The sequence below is a fragment of the Varanus komodoensis genome, unplaced genomic scaffold (genome assembly GCF_004798865.1).
Source record: "Varanus komodoensis strain SLA01 unplaced genomic scaffold, ASM479886v1 scaffold4, whole genome shotgun sequence".
In the NCBI taxonomy this organism is placed as follows: Eukaryota; Metazoa; Chordata; class Lepidosauria; order Squamata; family Varanidae; genus Varanus; species Varanus komodoensis.
Genome location: NW_025335941.1, coordinates 38,406,295 through 38,432,643, shown reverse-complemented (window position 1 = coordinate 38,432,643; position 26,349 = coordinate 38,406,295). Strand labels below are relative to the sequence as shown.

The 26,349-nt window shown below is 39.1% G+C and overlaps 1 protein-coding gene across 20 annotated transcripts in view; it reads left to right on the top strand.

The window, feature by feature from the left end:
- ZBTB20 (zinc finger and BTB domain containing 20) overlaps nt 1–26,349 on the top strand; it is a 635,479-nt gene that overhangs the window by 399,911 nt on the left and 209,219 nt on the right. For 2 of the 20 annotated variants that reach the window (XM_044442001.1, XM_044442016.1), the window contains one exon: nt 2,325–2,396. The exons of 16 other annotated variants lie outside the window; for them this stretch is intronic. The gene's annotated coding sequence lies outside the window, so the exon portion shown is untranslated. Of the gene's footprint in view, nt 1–2,324; nt 2,397–7,841; nt 8,764–20,749; nt 21,360–26,349 lie in introns of those variants that run through there. 2 more of the 20 variants (XR_006415893.1, XM_044442013.1) reach the window with 2 other exon arrangements.

Here is a 26,349-nt window from a genome sequence, read left to right as displayed (position 1 = left end):
GAGAGAGAGAGAGAGAGAGAGAGAGAGAGAGAGAGAGAGAGAGAGAGTTTCATGAAAATTCATTAATCTGTGACATTTAAAGATTCTGTCTGATAGGTGTCTGGAGCAGAGGCCGGCTGCGTACATCAATAGTTTCTTAGCGTCTGGCACTCTGTCAATATTTGGGGGCCTCAGTAACAGCACTTAAATGCAGCGCCTGCTAGCCGTCATGCTCTTAGCATGTCTGTAAGTGTCTGAATGAGCAGATATTAGCACGTCAAGTCCTTTTATGACTGGCAACACTTTAGAAACAAAACACTTAGAAGATAGCTTCACCTCCTTGCCTTTAGTTTCCTTTCTGTCTTTTGGTCTGTTGTTTATCTGATGGTGCTCAAGTATTTCAACTAAATATCTATCCTGCAAAGAGTGTGCTATCAAACAGGATGGTAAGAATGAGGTTAGGCTATGATTTAGTTAATGTTTTAGCTCTGCTAAGTCTTTATTTCAGCACTGAACTAAAAAGAAGTTGAAGGCAGTTGAACATCAGATAGAAAGCAGGGCTTCCTGATATCTGATTGCAGTCCAGGGACATAGTCTGTTGTTCAACTGATTTTAGTGTGAAGAAAAAACATCACTCCAGAATGATGCCCTCCACCCCTAGTAGCTTTCACCCATAGAATTCAAAGCATGGGCAAAAATTTGCTCTGGATTCTGCAAAGAGAAGGAAAGCTGCTTGAGTAATGGTAGAAAAGACATTAACCACCACCTTCAGTCACTACTTTCCCCCTCCTTGCAACTTTTTCTTATTTTTAAATGGGGTTGGAGTAATAATGCACATTAGCCCCGGAACTGAACTAAAGTATACTAATCTGTAAAGAGCCATCAGACCAAAATTCTTTCTTGTCCAGCATTCTATTTCGCTGGACCAGGCAGATTCATTATGGGAAGCCCTCAAGCAAGACATAAGCTCAATAGTGCCCTCCTAGCCATGTTCCCCATCAACTGTTATAAAGATTCCAGAATTAGAGGCAATACACTAATCATGACTGGTAGCTCTCCATCTTATTTTCCACACATTTCCCCTCCTTTTAATGCATCCAAGGTCAAGAAGACAGAGAGAAAGGAATATGGAGGAAAGATAACACTGAAGAAAGGGCAGACCAAGAAAGGGAGGGGTTAGAATAATCTCACTTAGTAACTGGAAGGCTGCATTCCATTTGTGTAACAAGAAGCAAAGCTGCTCTGTAGGCCAGTTTAATTTTTGAATGGTTTTTGCAGTAATTTTTTTAAATTCTTTGTTATCTGAGTTCTATGAGTTGTTCTTTATCGTACTGTCATGCCCTACTATATTATTACTGTTTTGAAATGTTAGATGCTTTGGGCATTTTAGGTGATCATGGGATACAATGTTTTTTAAAAATAATAATGGGGTAAGAGGACTGAGGACTTTATCAATTTCATGTTATTTATTTAAATTATATAATTTATTAAAATATTTATATCCCACATTCCAATCCTTAAAATATTTCTGAGTAACTCAGAAATGATGAAGATTGAATAACAAGGCCAAGCTATTTATAAGCTAGGCAATAAAACAAAGCAAAAAACAAACAAAAACACCATAGCAAAAGAAGCAAGTTTAAAATGTGCAAAGTCATTGTAAACTAACCAGCCAGCAAGGTATGGAAAAAAACCAAAATGCTCTCAAAGAGAAAAGAACACAAATCTCATGAAGCCACCTTGGATCCATAGTCTGTGTGCCACAACTGGAAAACCCTGTCCTGCTTAACCACCAATTGTACCTCCACTGGCACTGGTGGGAAACCAAACTGGGTTTCTTAAAATGACTTTAGTGGACAGAAAGGATCATGTGGGAGAAACTCTATGATGAAACACCATGGAAGAAATTACGGAGACAAAGTAATAGTAAACAAGCTGATTAGTGGCTTACTATTCACCATGGTAGCTGGTGCTAGCTCTAAAAGAGATCAAATTAGTTAATCCCTGATAGTAGTTAGAGCAGCAATTAAAGCATTTTATTTATTAATTAAATTCATATTCTGTTTTTCCACCACAAATAATGTTTGTGGCAACACTTTTTTACACTTTTGACTGAAGGCTATTTAATACAAGACCTTCTATATCATTTGTTGTACTTTTGGTTCTGAATTGTAAACTGTTTTGGGGTGGGGGGATGCTAGGGCTGAAAGGTAGCATTAAATGATTTTTTATTTATAGATAAAGATCTATTAGAATCTCCATGTGCACAAGCAGTGTATCTGCATACACCAGATGCTGTAGGAATAAAATAGGAGGAGACTGTTTCACATGTATTGTACTCATAGGTTGATTGGAGCTCTCTGGCAGCCCACTGTTCAAAGCAGATGCTGGCCCTGAAAGACCTTTGGTCTCATACAGTAAGTCTTCTGCCATGTTTTTTTAATTTAAACAATGCATGTTCCAAAGCACTAACAATAGATCTACAGCCTATCAACATCAAGAAAGAAAAGGAGCTATATCCAGAGTTGTGCAAAAGGAAGTCTGCTAGTGAGATGGTACTGGCACACCAAAAAACTGTGATTCAATATTCTAATTCAGCTTCAACTTTTTCCTTGCGTCCTACCTATATAGTGTGATTTTCTGTTGCAGGAGCAGAAGTGCTTCTTTGTTGATTTCCCTTTTTATATTGCAGTGGTTGTAGAAGCCTTTTGTTTAACCTGTGTCAAACTATATGAATACATCCCTAGAAAGCTTTTCTGCGTTTCCTGCCAGGTAATTTAAGAAACCTGAAGAGTAATATTACACAGCATCAGGTAGGTAGCAGTGCAGGAGAAAAACAGACTTGGGAACTTTATAGTTATTGGTTCCGACAATAACAGCCTTCAGGAATAAAGCTTGCTTGCTACACTTCTATTATACTTTATTTAATCTTTTTATGGGACAAGAGAGGGGAGTAAATGAAGAAAATGATGACTTAAGAGGCAGATGTTCACTGTAATTAGTATCTTCGATTGGGCTGAGTCCAGAGTGGCAGCAACTGAGTAGTGGAGTGAGATTCAGGTTTAAGGTCTCATGTTTGGATTAAGATAGGCGCATGACTTTTGCCCATGCCTCCCATTCCTCTGTTATTTATCTTTGCAGCCGACTTAGAGATGTGCAAAACCTTCCCTGATATATCCATGAATGTTTAGGCCTTGCAAACAAGCAGCCCCCCCACTTTAGTGACATTTACATGCTTAACTGCAAGTCCAGTTTTCTTGAGGATGGGATTGTTTTTGAATGGATGTTTTTGCATTTTAGTTTGCATGATAGCATTATCATGCATGCTTCCCCATTTTGAGACATAATCACACATGCTTCCCACTTGAATGGAGAACAAGAACGTCTGGCTTAATTTTGCATTGTTTCAGTCCTGAAAGTGAACAGACAGACTGGTTCTTTTGTGGGGGGGGAGGGGGGACCTATTTACTGCTTAGCTATAGCTCAGCAGACCAGGTTATTGTGTGTCCTCTTTTTCCCACCACCAAAAAAAAGTGAGATGGGCCAAGTTCATAATACCATTCTTTTTAGGCACAGGTCCATTATAATTTTTCAGAAACCTGTTTGGGACTTATCAATAGCCATGAAATTAAAATAATAACAACATTCCTGGACCTACTGCCTCTGGTCCTTATCTTTTATAATGCCACCATTGGAAGGAAATATTTGAGATATACTTAAAAAACTCTTTGAAAAGTCCTAGTCCCTCAGGGTAACATAAATCTCCAATAGTCAGCAACCTTTTTGTGCTTAAAGTCCACTACAGCAAAGAAGGTTTACGAAGGCATATTAACATATGCATATTAAGTGGAAGGGATGACTGGAATGTATAAGTTCCTATAGTTTAAGTATAACAGTGTTCTTTTACTTTAAATGTTCTGATAAGAAATTTAAAGCAAGGTCAGTAATATAGAATGTTATCTTAAAACAAGTGCCTTATACATTTTCTTGTAATTGACAGAAGCTCAAGAAATAAGGTATAAATAACTATACATCTTTTATATACCCCAGTATCCAAATTGTGCACACCTTCAACACTTAACACACCTATCAAACAGGATGAGATCCTGTGAGATTTTCTACATGATAATGTTAATCAGCAGTTGATCCAATGTATCTACTGTCAGTTTCAATGCATATTTGAGAGCCAAATGCTACACAAAGAGCATTTCCTCTCATGCTCTCCTGCTCCATAACCTCTAAATGGAACTTCAGTGTAACAAAATAGTGAAAATTCACAAGACAAGGTTGTACTTTCTTTCATTTTCAAAATTAAATGTGTTTCCCCTGTTCTGTAAAAGCTAACAAACAAAAAATACTAAGCATTCTGACAGACATAGATGCTAGGGATGTGTGAGGTATCTTTTGGAGATGGAAAGCTTTCTTGCTTCAGTGAGACTGATTGCCTGGTGAGCACACCCAGTGTTTGTGTGGTACTTGCAAGGAAGTGAGCCTCCCCTGAATGCTTTGCACCCCATGTCCCTCTTTCACAGACATGATTTACAGCCTTTGTTTGTGCTGCATGTGATGTGGACGGAGGTTTCCAGTTGTGCAGCCAAGGTTTTGCAAGCATTTGTGGACTTTCTCTCAGCTCAGCTCACTTTCTCATACAGGAACATGAGAGCAAGTCTGCAAACTGAAGAGAGACAGGTTCTACAGAGTTTCACAACCTTGATAGAAATCATACTGCAGGGTCCCAGCACCATCTAAAGAATGCGTAAGCAACCATGATCAAGGGAGTGATGAGGGCATGGTATGCCTTCATGTCCACAATACAGGTTACACATCAGGACAATCAGGTGCTGTGGCACACCCATTTCTTTTAGAAGCATCCAAGCATCCACACATTCAAAGGTGTTGCTGTAATCTATAAAGCACAGACTGATCTGAAATTCTTTGGTGTGCTCCAGTAGTCAATGTATATTTGTGATAAGATCTCAGGTGCCTCTTCCTTTACAGAATCCTGTCTGAACTTCAGACATTTCTTGCTCTGAGTAGGGTAACATTCTGCATTGGCTTTGGCCATTGTTTTGGCCATTGTTTTGCTTGCATGAGAAATTAGTGCAATGGTCCTGAAGTTGCTGTACTTAACAACTTCATTCTTAAGAACGGCAATGCATATTGAACATTTCCAGTCTGTGGGTTGTTGTTTTCTATATTTGTTAGCATATTCTGTTTAGGATTTGTACTGATCCAAACCCTGCAGCTTGGAATAGTTGTTTTGGTACCCTATCTATTCTGGATATTTTATTCTTTCCAAGGGCATTCATAGCAGCTTTCACTCACTTTCTAATAATGTCAGTTCTTCCTCATAAGATTCTGCTTTGACGGAGAGTTTCATCTTTTATCTCTTCTGTGCAGTTCTTCCCTATATTGTTCCACCTTTTTATTTTCTCCTGGTCAGATAGGATGTTCCCCCATTGGTCTTTCAGCATTCCTAATCTGGGCTTGAATTTTTTTTATTTCATTAATCTTCTAGATCTCTTGTTTTTCCTCTTTTGTTCTCTTCTATTTCCTTCATAGTGGCCATTGTAATAGTTCTTTTTTGCCTCGACATGAAAAAATTGCATTCAGGATTCTGACCCACTTTCACTTTTGTTCCCTCCTGTCCTTCACAATTGTGAGATCTTCCATCGTTTCTCTAAACTTTTTCTTGTTGCCACAGGGATTCTCTTTTTGCATTCTTCCCTAATAATATCTCTGGTTTCAGTCCACAGGTCTTCTGTTTCATGGTCAGCTGAGTTAAGTAATGCAAATCTGTTCTTTATGTGGACTTTTAATTTCTCATGGATGTTACTTAAGCTGTATTTTGGCACTATGTTTTAGTGATTCTTTTCCTGTCCCAATTTTTAATTGCAAGAAGGTCAAATATAGGAACACCATCACTGTTCCTGCAGCCACTTCAGCACTTCAGTGTCATTTTCACTGAATTTAATATGAGAACATTTGCAACAGCATTGGCAAAACTAAGAGACCCCTTTCATCTCTAAAACAGGGAAGCACTTCATCTTCCCAGGCAGGGAAGCAAGATAGAAGCCTGCCTACTCATAGAAGGCATCAGTGGAAGCCCTTATGTGTTCTCCATACCCCAGCAGTACACCTGCAATCATGCATTTCAAGTATATCATGTATCATCTAGTTGGATTCTTAGAAATCCAACTAGGAGAGTCAACTGACCAGCCTTTATTGGTGAAAGGACCTATATGACCTCTGCCAAGAGAAGCATTTATTCTTGTCACAGTGCTGGCAGCTATAGAGAAGGGCTCAGTTCTCACACATTAGAGCCTGCTCAGATAGATTCATCCAGTTCTGAGGTGGAGTTGGAGGGGCAGAATTGGGCAGATTACTTCGGAGTTTCAAGGATTCCTAGTGAAGACGCTCAGGGAGAGCATGAAACCAGCCCACTTTGTGAAAGGAGGGAGCCACTCCGGAATGGGGGTGGGTAAAGATTGAGGAGAAGTTGTGTAAGAAGACGAGAGGTGAAGCCAGTGGACCAAGTGAGATGTGGCAGACATTCCAGCCTTAAGCAGCAGGAGCCAACCTGAGAGTAGCGTTAGATTTTTTTTGAAAGGGAGGGAAGGGGGAAACATTTAATTTTGGATTTAACTCTTCACATGGGCAGGTGGGTCTTCTGTGTCTCAAAGAGAACATTATTATGATTGATGGTATAACCTCTTAAGCGCTAATACAAGGTCTGCTTCTAAGGCTTCTCATCTAAGTTTTTAATTTTTAAATTCATTTTCTCATTGTTGTTTTTATGGTGCTTATATTGTATGGTATTATTTTATACATTATTTTGCTATGGGGTGGTAAAGAAATTAAATTTTTATCATTAATAATAAATCTGCTGCAGAGGAGAAGAGGGAGTGAGAGACCTGCGTACAACAGGAATATTGTAGTTTCAGAACGATAACTTTGCCACAACCTTTAATTTAACTTGCTGTACTTTGAAATTTGGCACAATTGTCATTCTTATAGGGTACTAGACCATGGATGCCCTATTTTAAGATACAAGCAAAGAGCTGTTAACTCCTATGAGGTATATAATATGTACATGTAGTTGGATTTTCTTAAAGGATTTTCTCTGATGTACATAGAAGAGCTAACATTTTTTTAGACAGTATATAATATAATGCTGAAAAATAATGCTGAGGGGCTTACACACACACAGAGAGGGGGGGGAGGAATAGGAAATAAACATTAGCATTATTAGATTTTTAAAAGACAGCCACATGCTCAGATTTTCCATATAGAGGTTCCTAAAATGTAAGGCATTCCCAACTTTAGAAAATTAGGTTCCATGTAGAAGGGGATAACATTCTCCACCTATATTTCATTATATTACAATAGATAAAGAATTAGTTTCTGCATGAAAATTATTATTATAATTCCTTTCATTTATTTCTAATTAGATCTTCATTTAATATGGTTCAATCCTTTATTTTAGTTAAAAACTTATTTGTAGTATAGATTTGCTGTTCTGCCTTCGTCTCTTTTACTGTATCCTTTATCTCATTTACCATATTGGTTTTTCCCCGTAATCTGTAACAAAGTCTACATCATGCATTTGACTTGAACAAGGTGTTTTGTATTTCTTATTGTATAAGAATTAGAAATATTGATTGATTCATGCAGAAGCAGTTTAAAATTGTATATGGCATTTTTGAACAAAAACTGAAAGGGTGCATTTACTGTACCCCACACCTGTAGCAAATACCATATTTGTCATTTATGTAAGAAATACTGCTCTCATCATATTTCTTGCTTGTCTTCATTTCTCTTTGTTCCCAAACATCTATCTTATGGCTTGTTGGGGAGAATAGCATCGGCTGGAATATTTCCTTCCATCTTGTAAGAGACAGAGAAAATTGGCTGGAATGAAACCTTCATTTCCATACATTTGGCTTGAAATGCAGCATTTAAGAGGTATTGTCTCTCCTTCCCCCTCCCCACTTTTGGAACCAATAGTGAAAACCAACAAGCAAGTATTAGCCTTGTTGCCAAACCACCTGTTGCTTCACAGCAGAAAATCCTTTGGCAACTCATCCTTTACCATATTCAGTTGGAGACTGCTGAATAGCTGACATTTGTCTACCTCCAGAACCTCTTAGCACCCTAAGCTTTAGGCCCACAGGAAAATGTAATAGCTATTCACCTGAAGAAAACTGGGTTCAAATTGAGATTAAATCAGAAATGAAGAGTTTGGCAGAAGGAGACAGTTCTGCTGTTGACATTTGTCAGTGTCACCCAAGCCCCTTATGAAATTTGGCATGTCATTTCGGCACTGTTTAAAAGGACTCATTTCTGGGGTGCTGCAAGACACATTGAATTATGGCTGAGCTGTGTTTGGATTAATGACAAAAAAAAAATCCTGAAGATGTATTGGTTGAAGTGATGGACCTCCCGAGGTTTATAAAGTAACACAAGTGAAAACATCGGTTCTTGTGACAGAGTGCTTATAATCTATATTTTGGAAGGGGAGTCAACAAAGACAAAGATAACAAGGAAGAATGTGAAAACAAATTATACCTGTTCAGGTTTAGAGTCAGCAAAATGGTTGAATAAACCAAAGTATTAGCAGGGCTATGTTTTCAAAGCATGTAGACTAATGTTTGTAAACATGTGGTCTGCTGGCATATTCTGGGTTAGGTTGAAGTATGAGAGATTTAGCAGTTTATTGATGAGCCGGAGCTGGTGAGTAACCTAGGAATTTACAAGTCAACCAAAATTCTAGCTGGTCAACATTCTCTGCATTCTATTTCAAAGTTTGTTCTGATCTGTCTGTATCAGATTAGAACCTTTTTTTTTACCTTTTCATGCAAGAATTAGTATATCTTCTCAGATACATTTGCCAAAAGCTTGCTTCAATTGTGTGCATTTTAACTGTATTTGAGTGTATTTCTAAAATATATACATTTTCCTGCATATGTTTCAAATGTATGCATCACTGAATGCATATTTGGTAGATCAAATTATATACTTGGAAATGCACACACTTTGACAGCAGATTGCATTTGGGCACATGTTCTGGTCTGGAGGTGTGAACCTCTTTTATTAAATAAAGTTTCTTATACTTCTTTACAGTATCCTGACAAAGAGGGATAACTCTGTTTTGCTATATTAAATATATAAGCTACTCAGTTTGATTTCAAGATTTTGTAAAACAAAACAAAACTCAATTTGTAATTCATATAAGACTGTGTTGCTTTCAGTACTTAAATTTCAATATTACTGTGTCCTGAGAGCAATCAGTATAGTTTTCTTCAAGCTGATAAGGCCAGGAAATTTCTCTGTATGAGGATGTTAGCCTCATGGGAATGGAAGAAGTATTTTGACTGATCTTGTTGATGCTGCTCTGTCTAGAACCTGTATTTGTTGCAGCTTTGAGAAGTTTTTGATTTGTTTTTCCCCTGTCTCTGGCCTAATTAATTTTATGAGACTTCCCTATGGACATAATTTATATGACAAATGAATTATAGTAGCAGTCACTGATGTCGTATGAAACTACTTGTTTATGGTAAATTTAATGTGCTCCTGTGTTCTTTTCCTCTATAAACGCTGATATACCAGTGAACGTTTTTTTTCTTTCTCTTTCTCTATTCCCCCCACTCGCTGCCGCCAATAAGTGAGATTTGTTAAAAAAGAGTTTTATACTTAGGATGAAAAACAAAATAAAGCAAAAGCCCCAAACTGTAAAGTAACTGTCCATTACCTCTGTATAATTAATTGGCTTTCCATACCCAAACAAGTTTTAAATAATGTTTTGAATAATATTGGATCTTTCTGCTAGATCAAATCCTTTGTCATTAGTTGTCTAGTTAATACAATACAAAGGAGTGTCATTCTCCATGTTAGCAAAATGGTGTCGACTGATCAGATGTGCCATGCACAAAAGTAGGTTGAATGAAAAGGCTGGAATATAGTATTACACCTCAGAGGACCCATGAGTCATGCAGAAATCTAACTAACTAACTAACTAACTAACTAACAACAAAACCCTTTCCATATCCCCAAACCAGAGGAGTTCTAGATGGTATGGTTCCTTTCTAGAAAGTGATTTTTGTTTTGTACAATACCAAAGCAGTACCTTCTATCTCCAGTGTCAGTGATTGAGCTAGCATGTAAGTGAATTATGTACTGAAAGTATACATCTCAATAGCACCAGCTAGTTTGAACCAGTCAGTCTATTCTAAAAGAAGTACTTATCATTTTGGTTACATTTTTGTGGACCTAAAAATGAGAAAATGTGAGATAAGTTGTATGACAGAATGCCAGTTGATCAGATACTTTAGGGCAAGGATAGGCAACATGACGCCCATGGACACCTTTCTTTAAGCCCACAAAGGTACCGTGCCTCTACCTTTTTAAACCAGATTTTCTTATTGGCACCAGTAATTGCTATAAAATAATTTCATGTTGGTGAAACCACCTAACAATCAGTGGTGGGGCCGGGGGAATGGGGTATGGCCCATGGAGAAACCTGGAGGACCTACTTAACACTCCAGAAGTGCTAGATTTGGCCCGTGAGGCTGCAGTTCTGCACTCCTGTTTCAAATGCTTTGGAAAATTGATTCTTGAAAGCTGAATGGTTTATCTAAAATGAGTAAATGTGAGGCAGCTGAATTACCTAGTGAACTATTGCAATGAGGCATTTTTATTTCCCTAGTTGAAAAACTGGATAGCCCACCTCAATGAATATAGAATGCTGGTTTTAGTGTTGTGAAGTCTTGTGTTCTGGAGACAAAGAACAGTTGGTTTTAAAGAAAGTAGATTAGGATAAAATATCAGGCCTTTTTGGCTTTGAGAATGAGCACATGATTAGATGAAGTCATCTGCTGGAACTATCTGCAACTCTGTTCTGAGTAGCGTACAAAATAATTTAGCACCCATATGCAGCCTATGAGATTGGCTTATTGGTTCATTTAAAAAAAAAGCAAATGGCAAGATTAATCTGCCATTATACAACTTTTGTCCTCATCTTTCAGATAGATTTTTCTGATGCAGCTTCATGACAGGGTTTGTTTTTGTTTTGTTTTAGACTTGATGCTCCAAACACTGATCAGGAACTATTCAATTTTTTGGCCTACCCAGTAAATGCCAGATTACTCAGTCACAGTGCAGTTTTCATGGCATAGAGCTGGAAACACTGCAACTTGAACGTATTTCTCAACTGAAGGGAAGCCCATTTCATCTTCATACTTTGCAGCTGAACTCATCTCTGTCAGACATTTAACTCCAATATATCCTTGAGTTTTTGACTACAGCTCCTTGGCATTAAAACTATAAAGGGGGATATTACCTCTGTACCTCTTCATTTATATTTTGAGGCTTAATTAATGGATGTTTGCCAAGAGCCTCAAGCTCCTTTGAATGAATGTCCCTATATAAGGGCATAGAATTATTATTGCTGCTACTATTAACTGTATGCCTAAACCTAGACAATGGTGTTTGCACATGTAAGTAATTACAATGCACTTCAAGGCATTCTGTTTTGTAATGCTTTTCTCTCCATTTCCTACAAATCAAATTACTGTGGGACAGATTTGATTTCCACATCATTTTGAAAATATTTTCTTTATTTCTTTTTAAATTTCCTTTCTATTATTTTTTCAAAGTTCAGAATACAAGTAACCATGACTAAATGCTTGAAACCAAACAACCCTCCACCCCCAAGCATAACAAAATTAAGAACATCATAGGATGATTTGCCATTAAACAGTGCAAATCATACATAACAAACATGTTTGTAATAATATACTTCATCCATATCTGATCCACTAATAACAATTGTTTGTTCAAATAAAAAAACAGGGTTTTTTTACAAGAGATGTGATAGAGGACAAGAAACAAATATGAGATTCCAAAGTGAAAAGAAACATGCTGTGTCCAGTTCTGAGATACATAAGCACAAATAGCAGCATAGTCACATCTACAGCATCCAATAACATTGTAAGACTGGTAATGGCACACCTATGCAAGCAGGGCAGCGGGAATAGGTCTGTTGTGCTTTATAATAAGCATTTGTTGTATGCTGGAAATGTGCAGTGCCTGCAATGACTATTCAGGCTCATATCCTTGCCTTTCCCTTTCTATCCATCATTCATGACCCCATAGTCCAATAGCGACATGTATATAAACAATGATGAACTGGCGGGGAGGTCCTGGCGGAAGAGATACTGGAGCTAAGCACAATTGCAGAACCAAGGATTCTTGATCCTGAAACACTGAGCCTGAACCAGAGACCATAAACTATTAGCCCAGGACCAGCAATACAGCAGGAAACCCACTTGCAAGATCCAAAGGCCCAAAGTAACTCGTCACACACTGGAACTATGCATAATAGTTTTTCTTACTTGCCTGCAGGTATGTGTGCCCTGATGTGGAATGAGACCACAGGGTTCAGAAAGTTCCTCCTGAAATTCCACACAGATCCACACAGGAGTTTAAAAAAAACTCCTGCAGTCAGTGGAGACTTTTTTAAAGAGACCCTCCCAGAGAACCATGGACCCAGTCCAAGTTGGGTGTGAATGTACCTGATGGGTTTCTCACAAGAGGGGAAAAGGGGTAGAATATAAATACAATGCAACACTAAATATTAACATGCATCTCTCCATAATTATGATAAGCTGAACATTTGGTTTAGCTCTTGCAGTCTATAGAGCCAGTGCACCATGGCAGGCAGTATACCCAAAGCATGAACTCTTGAGTTCAAATCTCCAGTGCTCTTTCTTGAACACCTTCCATTTTTCAAGTGGGTGGAATCTGGGAGGGCTCTAAATATTGGGTCAGAAAAAGGTTTTAGATTAGCTCCAGATACTGTTGGAGCATGGTTCTCATTAGAAACTCTCCTTTGTGCTTCAGTGCCTTACTTTACTTTGGGCTTCTCTTAGGACCAGAAAAAGAGACAACCCTTCCAACGAGTCAGAAATATAGACTTCTATACAAAAGCTTGGCATAGATCTGCCTATATCTACATGTCCTACATGAAAGAAAAATACAGCTGCATGAACCCTGCCTTTTCTTTGAGGTCATCCAATAAAGCCTTGCCATCACAACTGCAGTTGGCGGCAACCTTAGATGGTGGTGTTCTGGCTGCGGAATTCACTTTTCTGGGAGATTCATCAAGATCCCAGGCTGCAGGTGTTTTGTCAGGCTGTCGACAGCTATTTCCCTGTGCAGAGTGGCTAATAGACTTGTTCCTTGGCACTTCTTAACCAGTCTATTTTTTCTGTTCTTCCTCTTTTGTTTTGAAATGTTTGCTAGCCACTTTTTGGGGCTTTAGGGTCTGAAAAGCTGAATATAAATATTAAATAGTCACAGCTATTTCCTTTGTATTTAGCATTTATTTTAGTAGTGAAACTGTAGTGTTAGTTAATTTGAGATTATCAGTGTGGAAATTCATTTAGGCTTGGTTTGAATTTGATCTAATAATTATAAGCAATATCAGGACAGCTGAAAAATCTTCCTTTGAGAGTTCTGACTGGCTCATAACACATGCACACTTCCTTTCTGTAGCTCATCCACATACAATGCTGTGTAGGAATTGTTCTTAGGAAATGAATAAGGCATCTTCTGCACTGCTGCCTAGCTGACAAGTGGTGGTTGCCACACAGGAGAAGCTGTCTGTTGCTACAGTATGGCTCCCTCAGTTCCCTTCCTTGCTTCTTTGAATACAGGTGGACCCACAACCTGATAAGTGGCACTGTGATTTCTCCCAATCCCAATTATGAGGCTTTCTTCTCAGTTGCCAGCCACATGCTTCGATGGTCATATGCACATTCTGGATACCAATTAGGCCACCTTTTTTCAAACCTGGAAATTGCTGGTGGTGGATTGCTCAAGAGCCAAGGTGTTGTAAAGTGCATCCTTATTTTTTAAGAAAATGTTCTAGTCAGTTGGAGATAGTGTAGGGTACTGATTGGGAGTGTTGGACTGGGATTCAGGAGATCCAGGTTCTGAGCCCTTTTTGGTGATAAAGCTCACTGGGTAACTTGGCTCTTAGCCTAACCTCTCATACAGTTGTTGATATGAGGATGCAGTGGAGAGAACCCTGTAAGCTATGTTGGATTTCTTGCAAGGGGAAGAAAGGTAGAAAATGGTTATGTAATAATAATTATCGTGGTGATTCTAGCAATGAAATTGCAGTAAATTCCATTTTAACAAAAATGCATGGTTATAGTATTGCCAGCAACTTTGAGCACTAACTCTGATGAATCTGGCCTCTGCAAACTAGAAGTGTGCATTTTGCACACACTTAGAATTTTAGAGCAATTGTCATCTTTTCAGAATCAATTTGGACATTACACAAATATTATTTTCGTTGTTCAGAAGTGTAACATTAAATCCACCACTCTGCCATGAGTTGCGCCCACTGTTTTAATGTTAATTGTTCATTAATCATAGAATAAATTTAATACATGATTTGATTATATGTAAATGCATTTGTATTTATTTCCCATCTTAACTAGCATGTCCAGACTATTTCAGAAGTGTTGCACGAATGTGATGAAAGCCATGGCATTTGTGGTCAGATCCAAAGATTTTAAGGAAAGCAGGCTATTGCTTCTGAGTATTTCACTAATTCCCTGTAACTCTGAAAGATGGCACTAAGAATTCAGTTCAAGCTTTGCATAACCTTGGGTGTCTGCACCATGCTGCCCATGGGGACCATTATGCCAGGCACCTCTCCTTCCAGACTCCTTGGCCTTCTCATTTTTATTCTCTTAATATTATTTTAAAAGTAATTATTTTAAACTGGGGCATGGCATGTTCCAAGAAAATACTTATTATGGTTCACTCTTCGAATTAAAAAAAAATCTTCCTGGTTACAATGACATTTAAAATGTATTTAAATGAATATGGTAATCTTTCTTGCCAATTAGTCTAGCTATACCACTTCCTGAACTATTCTCTTTTCTTCTAATTGCTCTTGTTTTCATTTCTTGAAAATCAGTCCTTCCATGCAAGCAAAACAATGTCTTAACATCACTTAAAGAAATGGATCCGTTCTGTATTTATTGATAATAGGCAAGAATCAGAATGTGTACTAGACTGAGCTTTCATAACTATTTGCCATTTGTTCCTTATTTGCTTTGGAGCTGAATGCTATTGCTGTACTTTTTCCCTGACTGTCAGTTGAGGAGGTTTGGATGGAGCTATCATTGTTTTATTATTAGAGAAAATAAAGAAATAAATCATTTGTTTGGGTGCCAGCTGTGGTCAAAAGGTTGATGGGGATCTATGGCTGGATCTCTGGATGATTTGCAATTAAATTTGTATGTGTGTATGACTATAGATGTTAGCAACAGCAGCAATTAAAAACTCCCACTCCCCAAGAAATTACATTGTTGAAAGAATGACTGAAAGAAACTAGGATTCCTGTGTGAAATAACTTGTGAGCTTGATTCTAGTAGTGATCATAAATTTCTGTGCTGCGTTTGTGCCCACATACACACTGTTTATTTTTTATTTTTTTAATTATTTGTGTCAGGGAGTGCCTACCTGATCTAATAATTTTCATCTCACTTTGGTTTTTGGACCTCAGGGTTCTAGTAAAGCAGGGATAGGCACACTTCAGGCTTACTGGATCTACTTCAATAGATAATAATGAGAGGTAAATACAAACTAATATCTGAGGTGGGTAGGGCCACATGCAAAATGGTGAGTTGGGGTGAAGCCAATTACTGGCTGCACACACATCATGATAAACCATATGTGCAAGTACAAACCTGCAACAGACTTACTACAGGTCAGGAGTTCTAATACCAAATTCTAAAACAGGAAAGCTGAAATGCACAAAGAACTGTCAAAGGTTACTGGTTAAAACTTCGATAGAGAGCTCTGACTATTGGGCACTATAGAAATGAAATAATAATATTGCTCATGTTTCATAGTAACAGAACACTGAGGCTGAAAGAGAAGTGATTCTTTTAGTTAGATTTTCTTAACTTTATTGCAACTTTAAAACTTCTAAGGGAATCAGGAGCCCTTGGTGAACAACAAATCATCTAAAAATCTACAAGTAGTCTATCTTCTGTATGCTCCTGCAGTTAACAGTGGAACAGAATAGATCCCACAAGCCTGAATTGGAGCACGTTTTAGGGCATGTTCATGTGGTTTTCCTTCCTCCTGGAGTTCTGTTCTGAGATTGCAAGAGAAGATCCAGCTAGTATTTTTGCTCCTCTTTACCCTTTGTTCAAATAAATACTTTATCCCATGGAACCTTCCCAAGTATGAGATAAATAGAGAAAGACATGAATGATTTAAAGGTCTGCTCTAGATCTCATCTTGAGTGCAATCACAGGTATGAGTTGAACATTTATAATATGCTGTATCAATAAGTTCTTGAAACAGCTCAGAAAAAGAAATAAAGTCATTTAAATTTATGCAATAAAATAACAAAAAGTATAAAATAGCATCAGATCACGGAGAGAAGAAATCATTTAAATATTAAAATACTTAGGTAATTAAAAGATTTTAACATGAAATTACACTAAAGTAGGTGCCAACAGGCCTCTCTGGGAGAGGGCCTTCTGCAGCCTGGCCAACACCACTGAAAACATGCCTGTCCTATAGCCACCTGCCTCACCTCACTTGCTGGGGCAGTGGGACAAGTGCCTCTAAAGAGGTTGTCATGGTGAAGGGAAGTACATCAAAAGCAGTGCTTCAGCTAACTTTGTCCCAGGACACCACAATGAATAGGACTTGGGAAACTGTGAAGATAGCAAAGTAATGGTTTGCTCTTATCACCCAGTTCAAGTAGGCAACCTTGCAGCCATTTCTGAACAAACTGAAATTTGTAGACCATTTTCAGCAGCAGCCCCATGTACAAGGCAGTCTCAGTCCTGAGTGGTAACAGATAGTTTTCATTCCAAAGCTGTGGTTTTGACCTGTATAAGCCTCCTCTACTTGGGTGAGAATCTTACCTCTTAATATCAAGCCATCTTAACACAACCTGCACGAATCTTCTACTGCTGTTCTCCAACTTCTAAAGGTCAGGCTAAGAACCTGAGGTGTTTTGGGCTCAGTATCTCTTTCTCCATACACCCCTCCAGTCACCACCAGATGTAAATAACATTTATCTTCCTGCAGTTCTGAGGTATAACTTTCTTGTTCAGGGATGAGATGAGAAGGAAGAGGGATGCAGAACGCAAATGCACAAGTTGTTTCCTCTCTAAAAGAAATTTCAAGGAACAGGGCTGTGAAGTTCAGCACAGGGTCACTGTCCGGATAAACAAGGAAAAATAGTTTTGATCACTCCAATATCTCTGTATGCCTTTTTAAAAAAGCAGCGTAGTTTTTTTGTTTCTTCTACAGAATCAGATGTTGCTACGTTTCATGACTTTAACACATTTCCTGATTTTAGCAGAGAAGCATCAGACTAGCAGGATTTGGGACAATCAACATATATAAATGCATATGCTTGAGTGTATATTAGAGTGTGCATTTTAGCCCTGAAACATATGTTGGGAAGTTAGTATCCACATCCATCACATCCATTTGATTTTTCCCTACAAATAAAAATAGAAAACATGAGGTTCAGTCATAAATTTCCGATCCAGAAGATGATGTTTCTGACGCCATAGTGCAGCCTTGTATTCCCTGCTGCTTTATCACCAGGGACAAGCCTAAAAGCTGGCATAAAAGTTGAACCTGTGAAGTTTTGGCCTAAAGCCAAATCTTTTGATCTGAGCTGAACTGACACCTTCAGTTTCTCTTCCCAAATCAAGAGAGTAATTTACTTGTCTTTCATGGTCCCATGTGTTTTGTATTGTTTCCAGATGCCTCCCAGCATATTCGTACCTAGTTATTTAAATAGTCCTGTGTTTTAACCTTCCTGGGATCTTTCTTGCTTAGAGTTACATTAGTTTATTCAAGTTGGATAGAGTGTCTATAATGCTGCCTTGTATAATTTGTATGAACAACTGCATTTCTGTTTTCAGACAAGCAGCAACTAAGTTCATTGGGCTATTTAAACAAGTATTTCATTTACTGGTACTGTAATCAAGGGCTAGTTATGAATGATGATACTGCAACACATTTTTCACACTCGAAGTATCACAATTAGCAATACAGTAAGTACCATATATGATGTCCTTTGACATTCCTCACTCAATATTTTGGCTATCCATGAGCAGTTGGATAATTGTCAACTAGCCATTGTAAAATTAAGATTGCATTACAATAGCTGAACTTTGAACTCTCTTCATGATATCAGTAGAAAATTGTTCTTTGAGATTTCAGATTTGTAGGACCTCCTATTTCAATAAACCTGTTGGATGCTGTGATAGACTTTCTATATCCAATCTACACCCCTCAGGGCTGCTTTGGGTGTTCTTCCAAAGATTCCTTCCTGTGCTTGTTGCCCTTATCCTTTTGGGAATGGTGAGGAGAGATGTGTATTTCATAATATAGGCACCCAAAATCCATCTCTCTTTAGGAAACTAGCATTACATTTGTTCTCCTTCTGAATTTCTCAGTGATTCTGCAAATTGTTTAGATTATAGACTTTTCAGTCCTTTTAGTGTAAAAATTCAATTGGCTCCCTTCAGCAACTTCAGAAAGCAGTAGCAAAAGAAGAATATGCACTTTGTGATATAACAAAAAAAGAACATTTTCTGGGACGTTTTATGTTTGCCATGAGCACTTGTAAAGTCATTATTGAAGTCTGTGTGCTTTTCTAAGTGTACAGTTAATTGAGTCATCTGAAAGCAGTTTCCCTCAGCTTGGTGTTCTCCAGACTTATTGAATGATGACTCCCATAATATCCGGTCAGCATGGCCATTGACCATGCCAACGGAGAACTGTGGCTCATGCAGTGCAACACCACTGGAGGACACCAAGCTGGTCTGAAGCATCTTTCATTGACGATATAATCAGTGTGATCTCTATGCATTGGTAAAGTGCCCTTGTGCATAATGCCCCAAATAGTTATCACATCAGACAAAGTATTTTTCATGTTGTTTGTCATCACCTAGTTCGCTGATCAGCTAGCTCTCCTCAACTAGTTATCTCATTAGTACTTTGCTGTGCCAAATCCTGCTGATGTTACAGTGAAGAAAGTATTTTCCTTCTTTCTTCCTCAAGAATACTTTATCGAGTTGGATAAACTAAAATATATTGCATGTGTATGTGTGAATAAATATTCCATTTGTATGTACACTGATATGCAATGTACTTTTATTTATTTAGAGGACTTCTATGCCACCCCATTCGCCGAAGCCTCGGGGCGGCTTTTCCTACATTGGAAGAATACAAGCATGAATTTTGACTCACCAACTTAATAGGAAAAATATACTCACTTGTTTGTGCAGATATTCCCATATTGTGAAAATGCACACATAAATGATGTATCACACATCAGGGAAAACACTGAGTACACCCAGTGCAGTCATCACACCTTGAAAATTGACATAAAAATTTAAGCCAATATGAATACAGCACTCCTAAAAGCCTAATAGAATAGATCACACCACAGCCAGGTACATCTGTTCTCAGCACTAACTGTTATCATTAACATAAAACACTTAAAATCACTAAGCTTCAAGTCTGGGGACAGATTATTCCAAGAAGGATCTGCTAAATAGATTTTAGCAGTGCTGCAAGTGGGGACATTGGCTACATTAAACTTATCTAATTTTGTCTCTCAAAGGCCTGTGAACTGTTTTCAGAGGAACAGTATCAATTAAGAATAACAGTCACACTGTATAGCAATTTCTTTATCACTGCTTAAATGTGGAGGTAAAAGCCTTGGAGCTAAATGAATATGACTTACAGTCTCAAACTGGAAAGAAGATTCTTTTTTAAAAAACTTATTTCCTTAAGACTCACCAAGAGGCAGAAGTGAACACTGCATAATGGACTCTGTAAAAACTCAAGGAGTAGGAAGTTGCAATTCAGTCATCATTGCACTGATGATATTTAGTTCTCTCTGAATAAGCTTTTTTAATGATGAGACTGGAACTAGGAAAGTTATGACAACCTATGACTGAACAAAGCAGAAAGAGACAGACAGACATTACAAGTCCCTTCATACATTATTGTAGAATGGGGCATTGTTTTATTAAAGCAGTTGTCTGACTCTACAGTTCCCAGTATCTGGAGACTTGAATCTGTAAAGGGGGGTGGGGGGTCAACCTGACCATCACTTAGTGCAGGGGTCTTAAACTCGCGGCCCGCGGGCCAATTGCCGGGACGAGCGGGGCACGGGGGAGGGGCCCTGTGGCCTTCAAAGCGCTGGCGGCGCCTGGGCCGGCCGCGGGATGAGCGGCCCACCCCCACCGCGGTGGTGGAATACTTGATGCGGCCCAGCCTCACCCAGACTCTACTTCCAGCGGCCCTCAGGTAAGTTGAGTTTGAGACCCCTGGCTTAGTGTTTTGCTTATAGAAAGATCCAGCTATAGTCCCTGGAATCACTAACTGAAAGGATCAAGGAAACAAGTGAAAGAAAACACCTTTGCTGGAAACTTTGAAGACCACTGCCACTAAGTGCAGGTAATGCTTGGCTAAATGAGACTGACCTGGTTTGAGGCAGCTATCCATGTTCCTAAGAGTCCCTTCGAAGGAAGAAGAATTGCACCATGTGCAGTTGTTCTCTAGCAAGTATTTCACTGACTTTCCCAAAAACAAGTCCCAGCAAGACTTGCTGGACTGTCACACTTATTTTGCTGTGCATGAAAGGAATTCAAAGAGAAGATAAATCAGTTTCAATATTATTATCTCCTGCCTACAGATTTTTGCCCTGTTACTTTCCAAGATCTTGGAGTCAAACAGACCAATTCAGCAAGGACTATGTTTTTCTTATTCTTCGATGTATAATATGAGGCTTGACAACTACTATACCAGATACACAAGCATTTTATCAGATGAAATAGTTCCTTGTGCAGAAGTAAAGTGATGAAGCAAAAGATCCTTCAAGTTGCTTAAGTTTTCTTTGTCACAGTGCTGTTATCAAAACTCAGGAAGAATTAAAAAAGGACAATTCTAACATTGTTGAGCCAACACTAATACAGACTTGAGACTTTTCAGCTAAAGCTTTTCATATCTGAAAGAAAAAGAAAGTGAAATGGATCATCCACTCTGGCAGGATGATTGAAACAATTGCAACAAAGTGCTGAGTCTCTTATCCAGAATTTTTGGTGTAGACATAAGAGAAATAAACTTTTCACAAGAAAAGAAAAGCTGATAAAGGTGCCAAGAACAGATATTTGTAATCGCGCTAAATCTCTGCTGGAAAAACATGAACAGCAATGAAGCTGAGAAGACACTAAAAGAAATTCAGGGCAAAGTGCCAGACGCCCAGACGGAAGCAGAATGTGGACCAAAAAGATTGCGACAATCGGGTAATTATGGTTTATGAATTTCAGCTTTAATCTGTAGTTCAGTGAATCCTGATTAAATATCTGTTAAACACAATTAAAGTTTGTTTTTGTATTTCACCGTCTTGATCAGAATAATTAGAGACTGCGTGTTTCATGTCAAAAGTAGCAAGAGGAATTTAGTGAATGAACATCGTTTTTAAAAGCCATTTGTAGCACCAGCTGTTGGCATTATTTTATATTTTAGTGTTATCAGCATAAAGATGGGCCTTCCCAGCATTGAATGTTTTCCAGCAGGACAAGGATAGTTCTGCCTATGGCAGAATAGCAGGGAAAAGTAGGGAAAGTGCTGGCCACAGAACAGTGCTTGAAAAATGCAAGATGATTCACTTGTTCTCAGAAATTACAGAAACGTGCAAATATTTGGAAAGAAAGAAATTATGCAATGCAATTCATTTTAAATTACCCAACAATGTACATTTTCTGTAAAAGATAAACTGGGGAGTGAAATCTATGACTGGCACATACCTCAAGTTGATTTAATTTATTGTGTTTCAGTACTACACAAATGCTGAAGATTTCTGGGAAGTTGAACACAATTAAAAGCATAACATATAATAAAACAATATAAAAACTTTAGAAGTTTAAGACTATAGTATAAAACCAAAGTAAAAACCAGCAGCAGTATAAACAACTAAAAATACAATAAAAGATTCAATAGCAAGAATTGTTGAAAGACAACAAGCCTGGGAAAATATAAAGATTTGTCTGGTCCATAAAAAAGCGCAGCGTATGTGCCATGTGCATATCATGATCACTGTGCCACAACTTAATAGCTACCCAGGATCTTGAAGAGAACCTTTGAATACTGTTTTATGAGTCTGGACAGATATATATGGGAAGATTCAATTCTTCAGGTAATCGGACCCCAAGCCGTTTCGGGGTTTAGAGGTCAATGACCTGGTTCATGTGGCACAATAACCCAGCAGTGATTTCCTGATGTCTGATGTCAGTGGTCAAGCCATTTACCCTGCCATTCTATGACAAGTCTGTTACTATCCTGCTAGGTCAGAGGGACATGGTTCCTCATTATATGGCTGGCAGCATGATCTCCTTGAGCCACTGACAGAGTAATGAACCACCCATTGGAATCAATCTGCAAGTACAACAAGAACTCCCTGTCTGCAAGCATGTTAAGATTCCAGGTCCTGAGCCACTCCAAAAATGTATTCTGAGCTGAGCTCACATTACATCTAGTTAGTTCTTTCCTCTGTCCCAAACAACTAGCCCACCTGCCTGACAGGTTTGCCAACCATGTACTTCTCCAGTCCAAATTGCCTAACACCCTCTCCTTCTTCTGTGAGAAAAGAAATCAAGCCTGCACCTGTGCAACACAACCCCAGAGATGTGCCACAGAATGCTAGAAACTTGGGCACAGCCATATGAGAAGTGGAGTACTTTAACAGCATTTTGTTTGGTAAAGCATAGACCTCCATGTGTAAGGTATGGAGATCTGCCCTAAAGATAGGAGAACTCAATGAGCTGCTACACCCAGGCACCTGCCTGTGAAAGAAGAGCAGTGATGAGTATAGCATAGTACTGTAGTTATGCTGATGGTACAAATACCACAAAAAGATTTTGGAAGCAAGCTTAAGGGAACACATCTTCCTGAAATGTCTCAAGTGAGGATAGGAACATGGTCATTCCCTTCAGTCCCCACCTTTGTACACTCCTGCTTCTTTGGTTTCCCCAAAGGGGATGCTGAGGGAAAGAGACTTAAGACATGGTTCTACCTGAAGAGGTCCAACTGGAAGAGCCAACACAACTACCAAACCTGGTAGCTGAAGAGCCCAGAGAACCAAGAAAAGAGCTAGTGGAGGAAGAAACACTTCTAATGGATGGTGCAGCTACATAAACCAAATATAACTTGCAAGAGTTTATACTGCTGAATAGGAGGTGAGTGCATATATGGCATTTTCATGGAAATAATGGACCAGGAATGTAAAAGAAGCACTAGCAAGCCTCTGCTGTCTGTTTGGTCAACTTGGACAGCAGTTGACAGCATCCATGCATTAGGCAAGTTGCTGCACGAAGACATGACAACTTCATACTGCTTTGATTGAACAACAAAGGAGTAAAAACCAGCCAGTGAAAGTTGGGTGAATGTGCTTCAAAGCTTGATGGCAACTCAACAAGTCACAATGCAAGCCCATTCCATATGTGCCACTACAGCACTTTCTTACCCTCCCTAACTCTTCTGACCTGCCCTTTCAGTGGGCCCTAGATTAGATTCATCAGTTTGCATGTGGCATAGAACATGCAAAGCAGCCACCTATGTCACCATAAGAGGTGGAGGAGCCACTCACTCTCAGCACCTCAGCAACATCTGCAGAGCAGACATCACCAAAAACACTCTGTGACAGACACTCCAATGGAAAAAAGATGAGCATAGAAAGGAGCTGGTGCTCAATTACTCCCTTACTCACACCACAGTATTTATTATAGTAATATCCCACCCTTTTTCTTTCAAGGAAGTCAAGCCACCTTATATAATTATCTTCCTTCTCTCAGTCTTACCCTCACAACAACAATCCTGTGAGGTATGACAGACCCAAAGTCACCAAGTGAGTTCCATGGCTGAGTGGGGAATCAGAACCAAGATCTCTTGAGTACCACACTCCTAACCTCTGTACTACACTGGCTCTGCATAAACCCTTTTATCTTTTCTTTCCTAGCATGTTATGCTTTACTTTGTTCCATGACTTTTTTGTGTATCGGACAACATCAAGAGAGCTCCTTTGCCAGGTGTGCTTTGAAAGACCATTGAAGACAGCAAATTGAACATTGTCATACCCTAGGCACTGCATTTGTGAACAGAGTACCAAAGAGGAGAGGAATAAATGTTTCACCTTTATTTCTGGAATCATGGAAACCTGTAGGACAAGGGGAAGCATTTTAAAGTTTGACACCATCTGTCAAATTTAGGTGCATTTCCACAGGGGAGCTGAGGAAAAGCCATGATGGCACAGCTGTCTTCTAGAATTCGACTTTGGCAAATGAGCTAGTTGTGGGCAGATTCTTCATCACCATCACTGCACTGCTACAATAAATGACCTCCATGCGCTGCACCTTGGCATTTCAAGCATGGCACTGTCCTGGGCTCTGAGAATAGCTAAAGAGAAAAACTTAATAGCATGGTCATGCAAGATTCACTTTATAATGCCTTTTTTGCTGCTTGAAGGTGTGGTGACACTTCCTCTACACTCTTCTGGATTTAGAGAAAGATCTTGTACCAAATGTAGTGTTGCTTGCTGCATCCTACACAACATCTTTGAGTCAAGAAGCAATGTGACAACCAAGATATGCCAGAACCAGAAGCTGAAAACAGTGCTTTTACCACCAGTGGACAGGTGAATGAGCCCCCACTGCTTTCCTGGAATCCAGTATGCAGCTCCACAACTTAGGCAAAAGCTAAATATTAATTCAGCTGTTTCTGAGTGGGTCTCAGAAGGACTTAAAACTGCAGAAGTGCTTTCCCATCAGGCTGTATGTTTGCTAGGATACTGTAGTCTTCCCCCATATAAGCAACCCTTTCCTATAAGTATCTGCTGAAACATACCATTTTCTCTTAGCCCTTCACCTCCATAGTCTCTCAGAACCTTTTGTTCCACAAGCCAGTAACCCAGTTCTTTGAATTTTCAATTTAGAACGAATAACCTAACCCAACAGTACACCTCATACAAGCAGTACCTAATCATACCTTCCAAAGGAAAAGTAGGTGTATAGGTGTTGGTAAGGTGGCATCAAAAGCAAATGTTGTTTCTCAATAAAGATATTTGAAGTCACAAAACATAAAGGTCTTCCCAGGGAGAAAATAGGCTGAAGTAGGCATAGGCATGGAGTAGCAAGAGAGGCTACAGGAGAAAACTGCTTGAGAAGTTGGCCCCTGGAGTGGAAACTGCATGAGTTGGGGTGGAGAAAGAATCGATGTCCTGAACTTAGTGAGATTTCTCTGTCCAAAACAACAAAGGCAGGAGGGAGTATGAGCAAAATCAGTTATATTGATGGCTGGTGGCAGGAGAGGTGGTGGCCAGAGAGAAACAGTTGGGCTGGGATATATAATGAGAGTGGGGAGTGGTGGGAGAGAAGGAGTGTATGAATGAACCAAGTAGCATGGTCAGTTGAAGTTTTCAGTGTGAAAGTCAGTGTGATGCAGTGGTTAGAGTGTTGGATCTGGTGGAAATCTGGGTTCTAGTCTACACATACTGGGTGATGGGGCCAAGCACAGACTCTCAGCCTAACCTACCTCACAGGCTAGTTTTTGTGCAGGTGAAATGGCAAGGAGCCATTCTGGGTTCCTTACAACAGGAAGAAAGGTGTATAAATTGTAATGTAATAGAAGTAATGCAATAATAGCAGAGCATTAATGAAAGAGACACAGAAGGGCATGAAAAAGTTTGCATTATTTATTTAAAATATAGACCGGCATTGGCAGGCTTGAGGAGGGGGAAGAATAGAAAAAAATAGCAGGAACCAGCAAAGACCAGACTCACAGTGAATGTGCAGTGGACCAGTACTAAAAAAATATGCTAACATATGGATTTATTACATTCTTTGCTTTTGTCTCTATCCACCAGGAAGTGAAGGGCACATTCCCCCACGCACGAATGCTATCTTCACCTCTCTGTGAGTTAGGTTAAGTGGAGAGATAGCAATTGGCCAGAGTTAGCTAATAAGCTAGCAACTGGCAAAGTCTCAGTTTCAAGAGCAAAAAAAACATATGAAAGAGTGGTGCTGAATCCTCCCCCTTCTGGTAGCTTTCATTCCTGGATCTTCTTTTTCCAGCTCTTGTCTCTTAGCCAGGATCTGATAAGTGAGTGAGCCCAGTCTGCCAGCCTCCTAATTGGCATCAGCCTGAGCAGGGAACTGGATTTCCTTAGGGTAAAGTTCAGCCCTTTGTTCATCAGGGGTGGGCAACTTGTGGCCCTCAACTCCCATCATCCCTGATCATTGG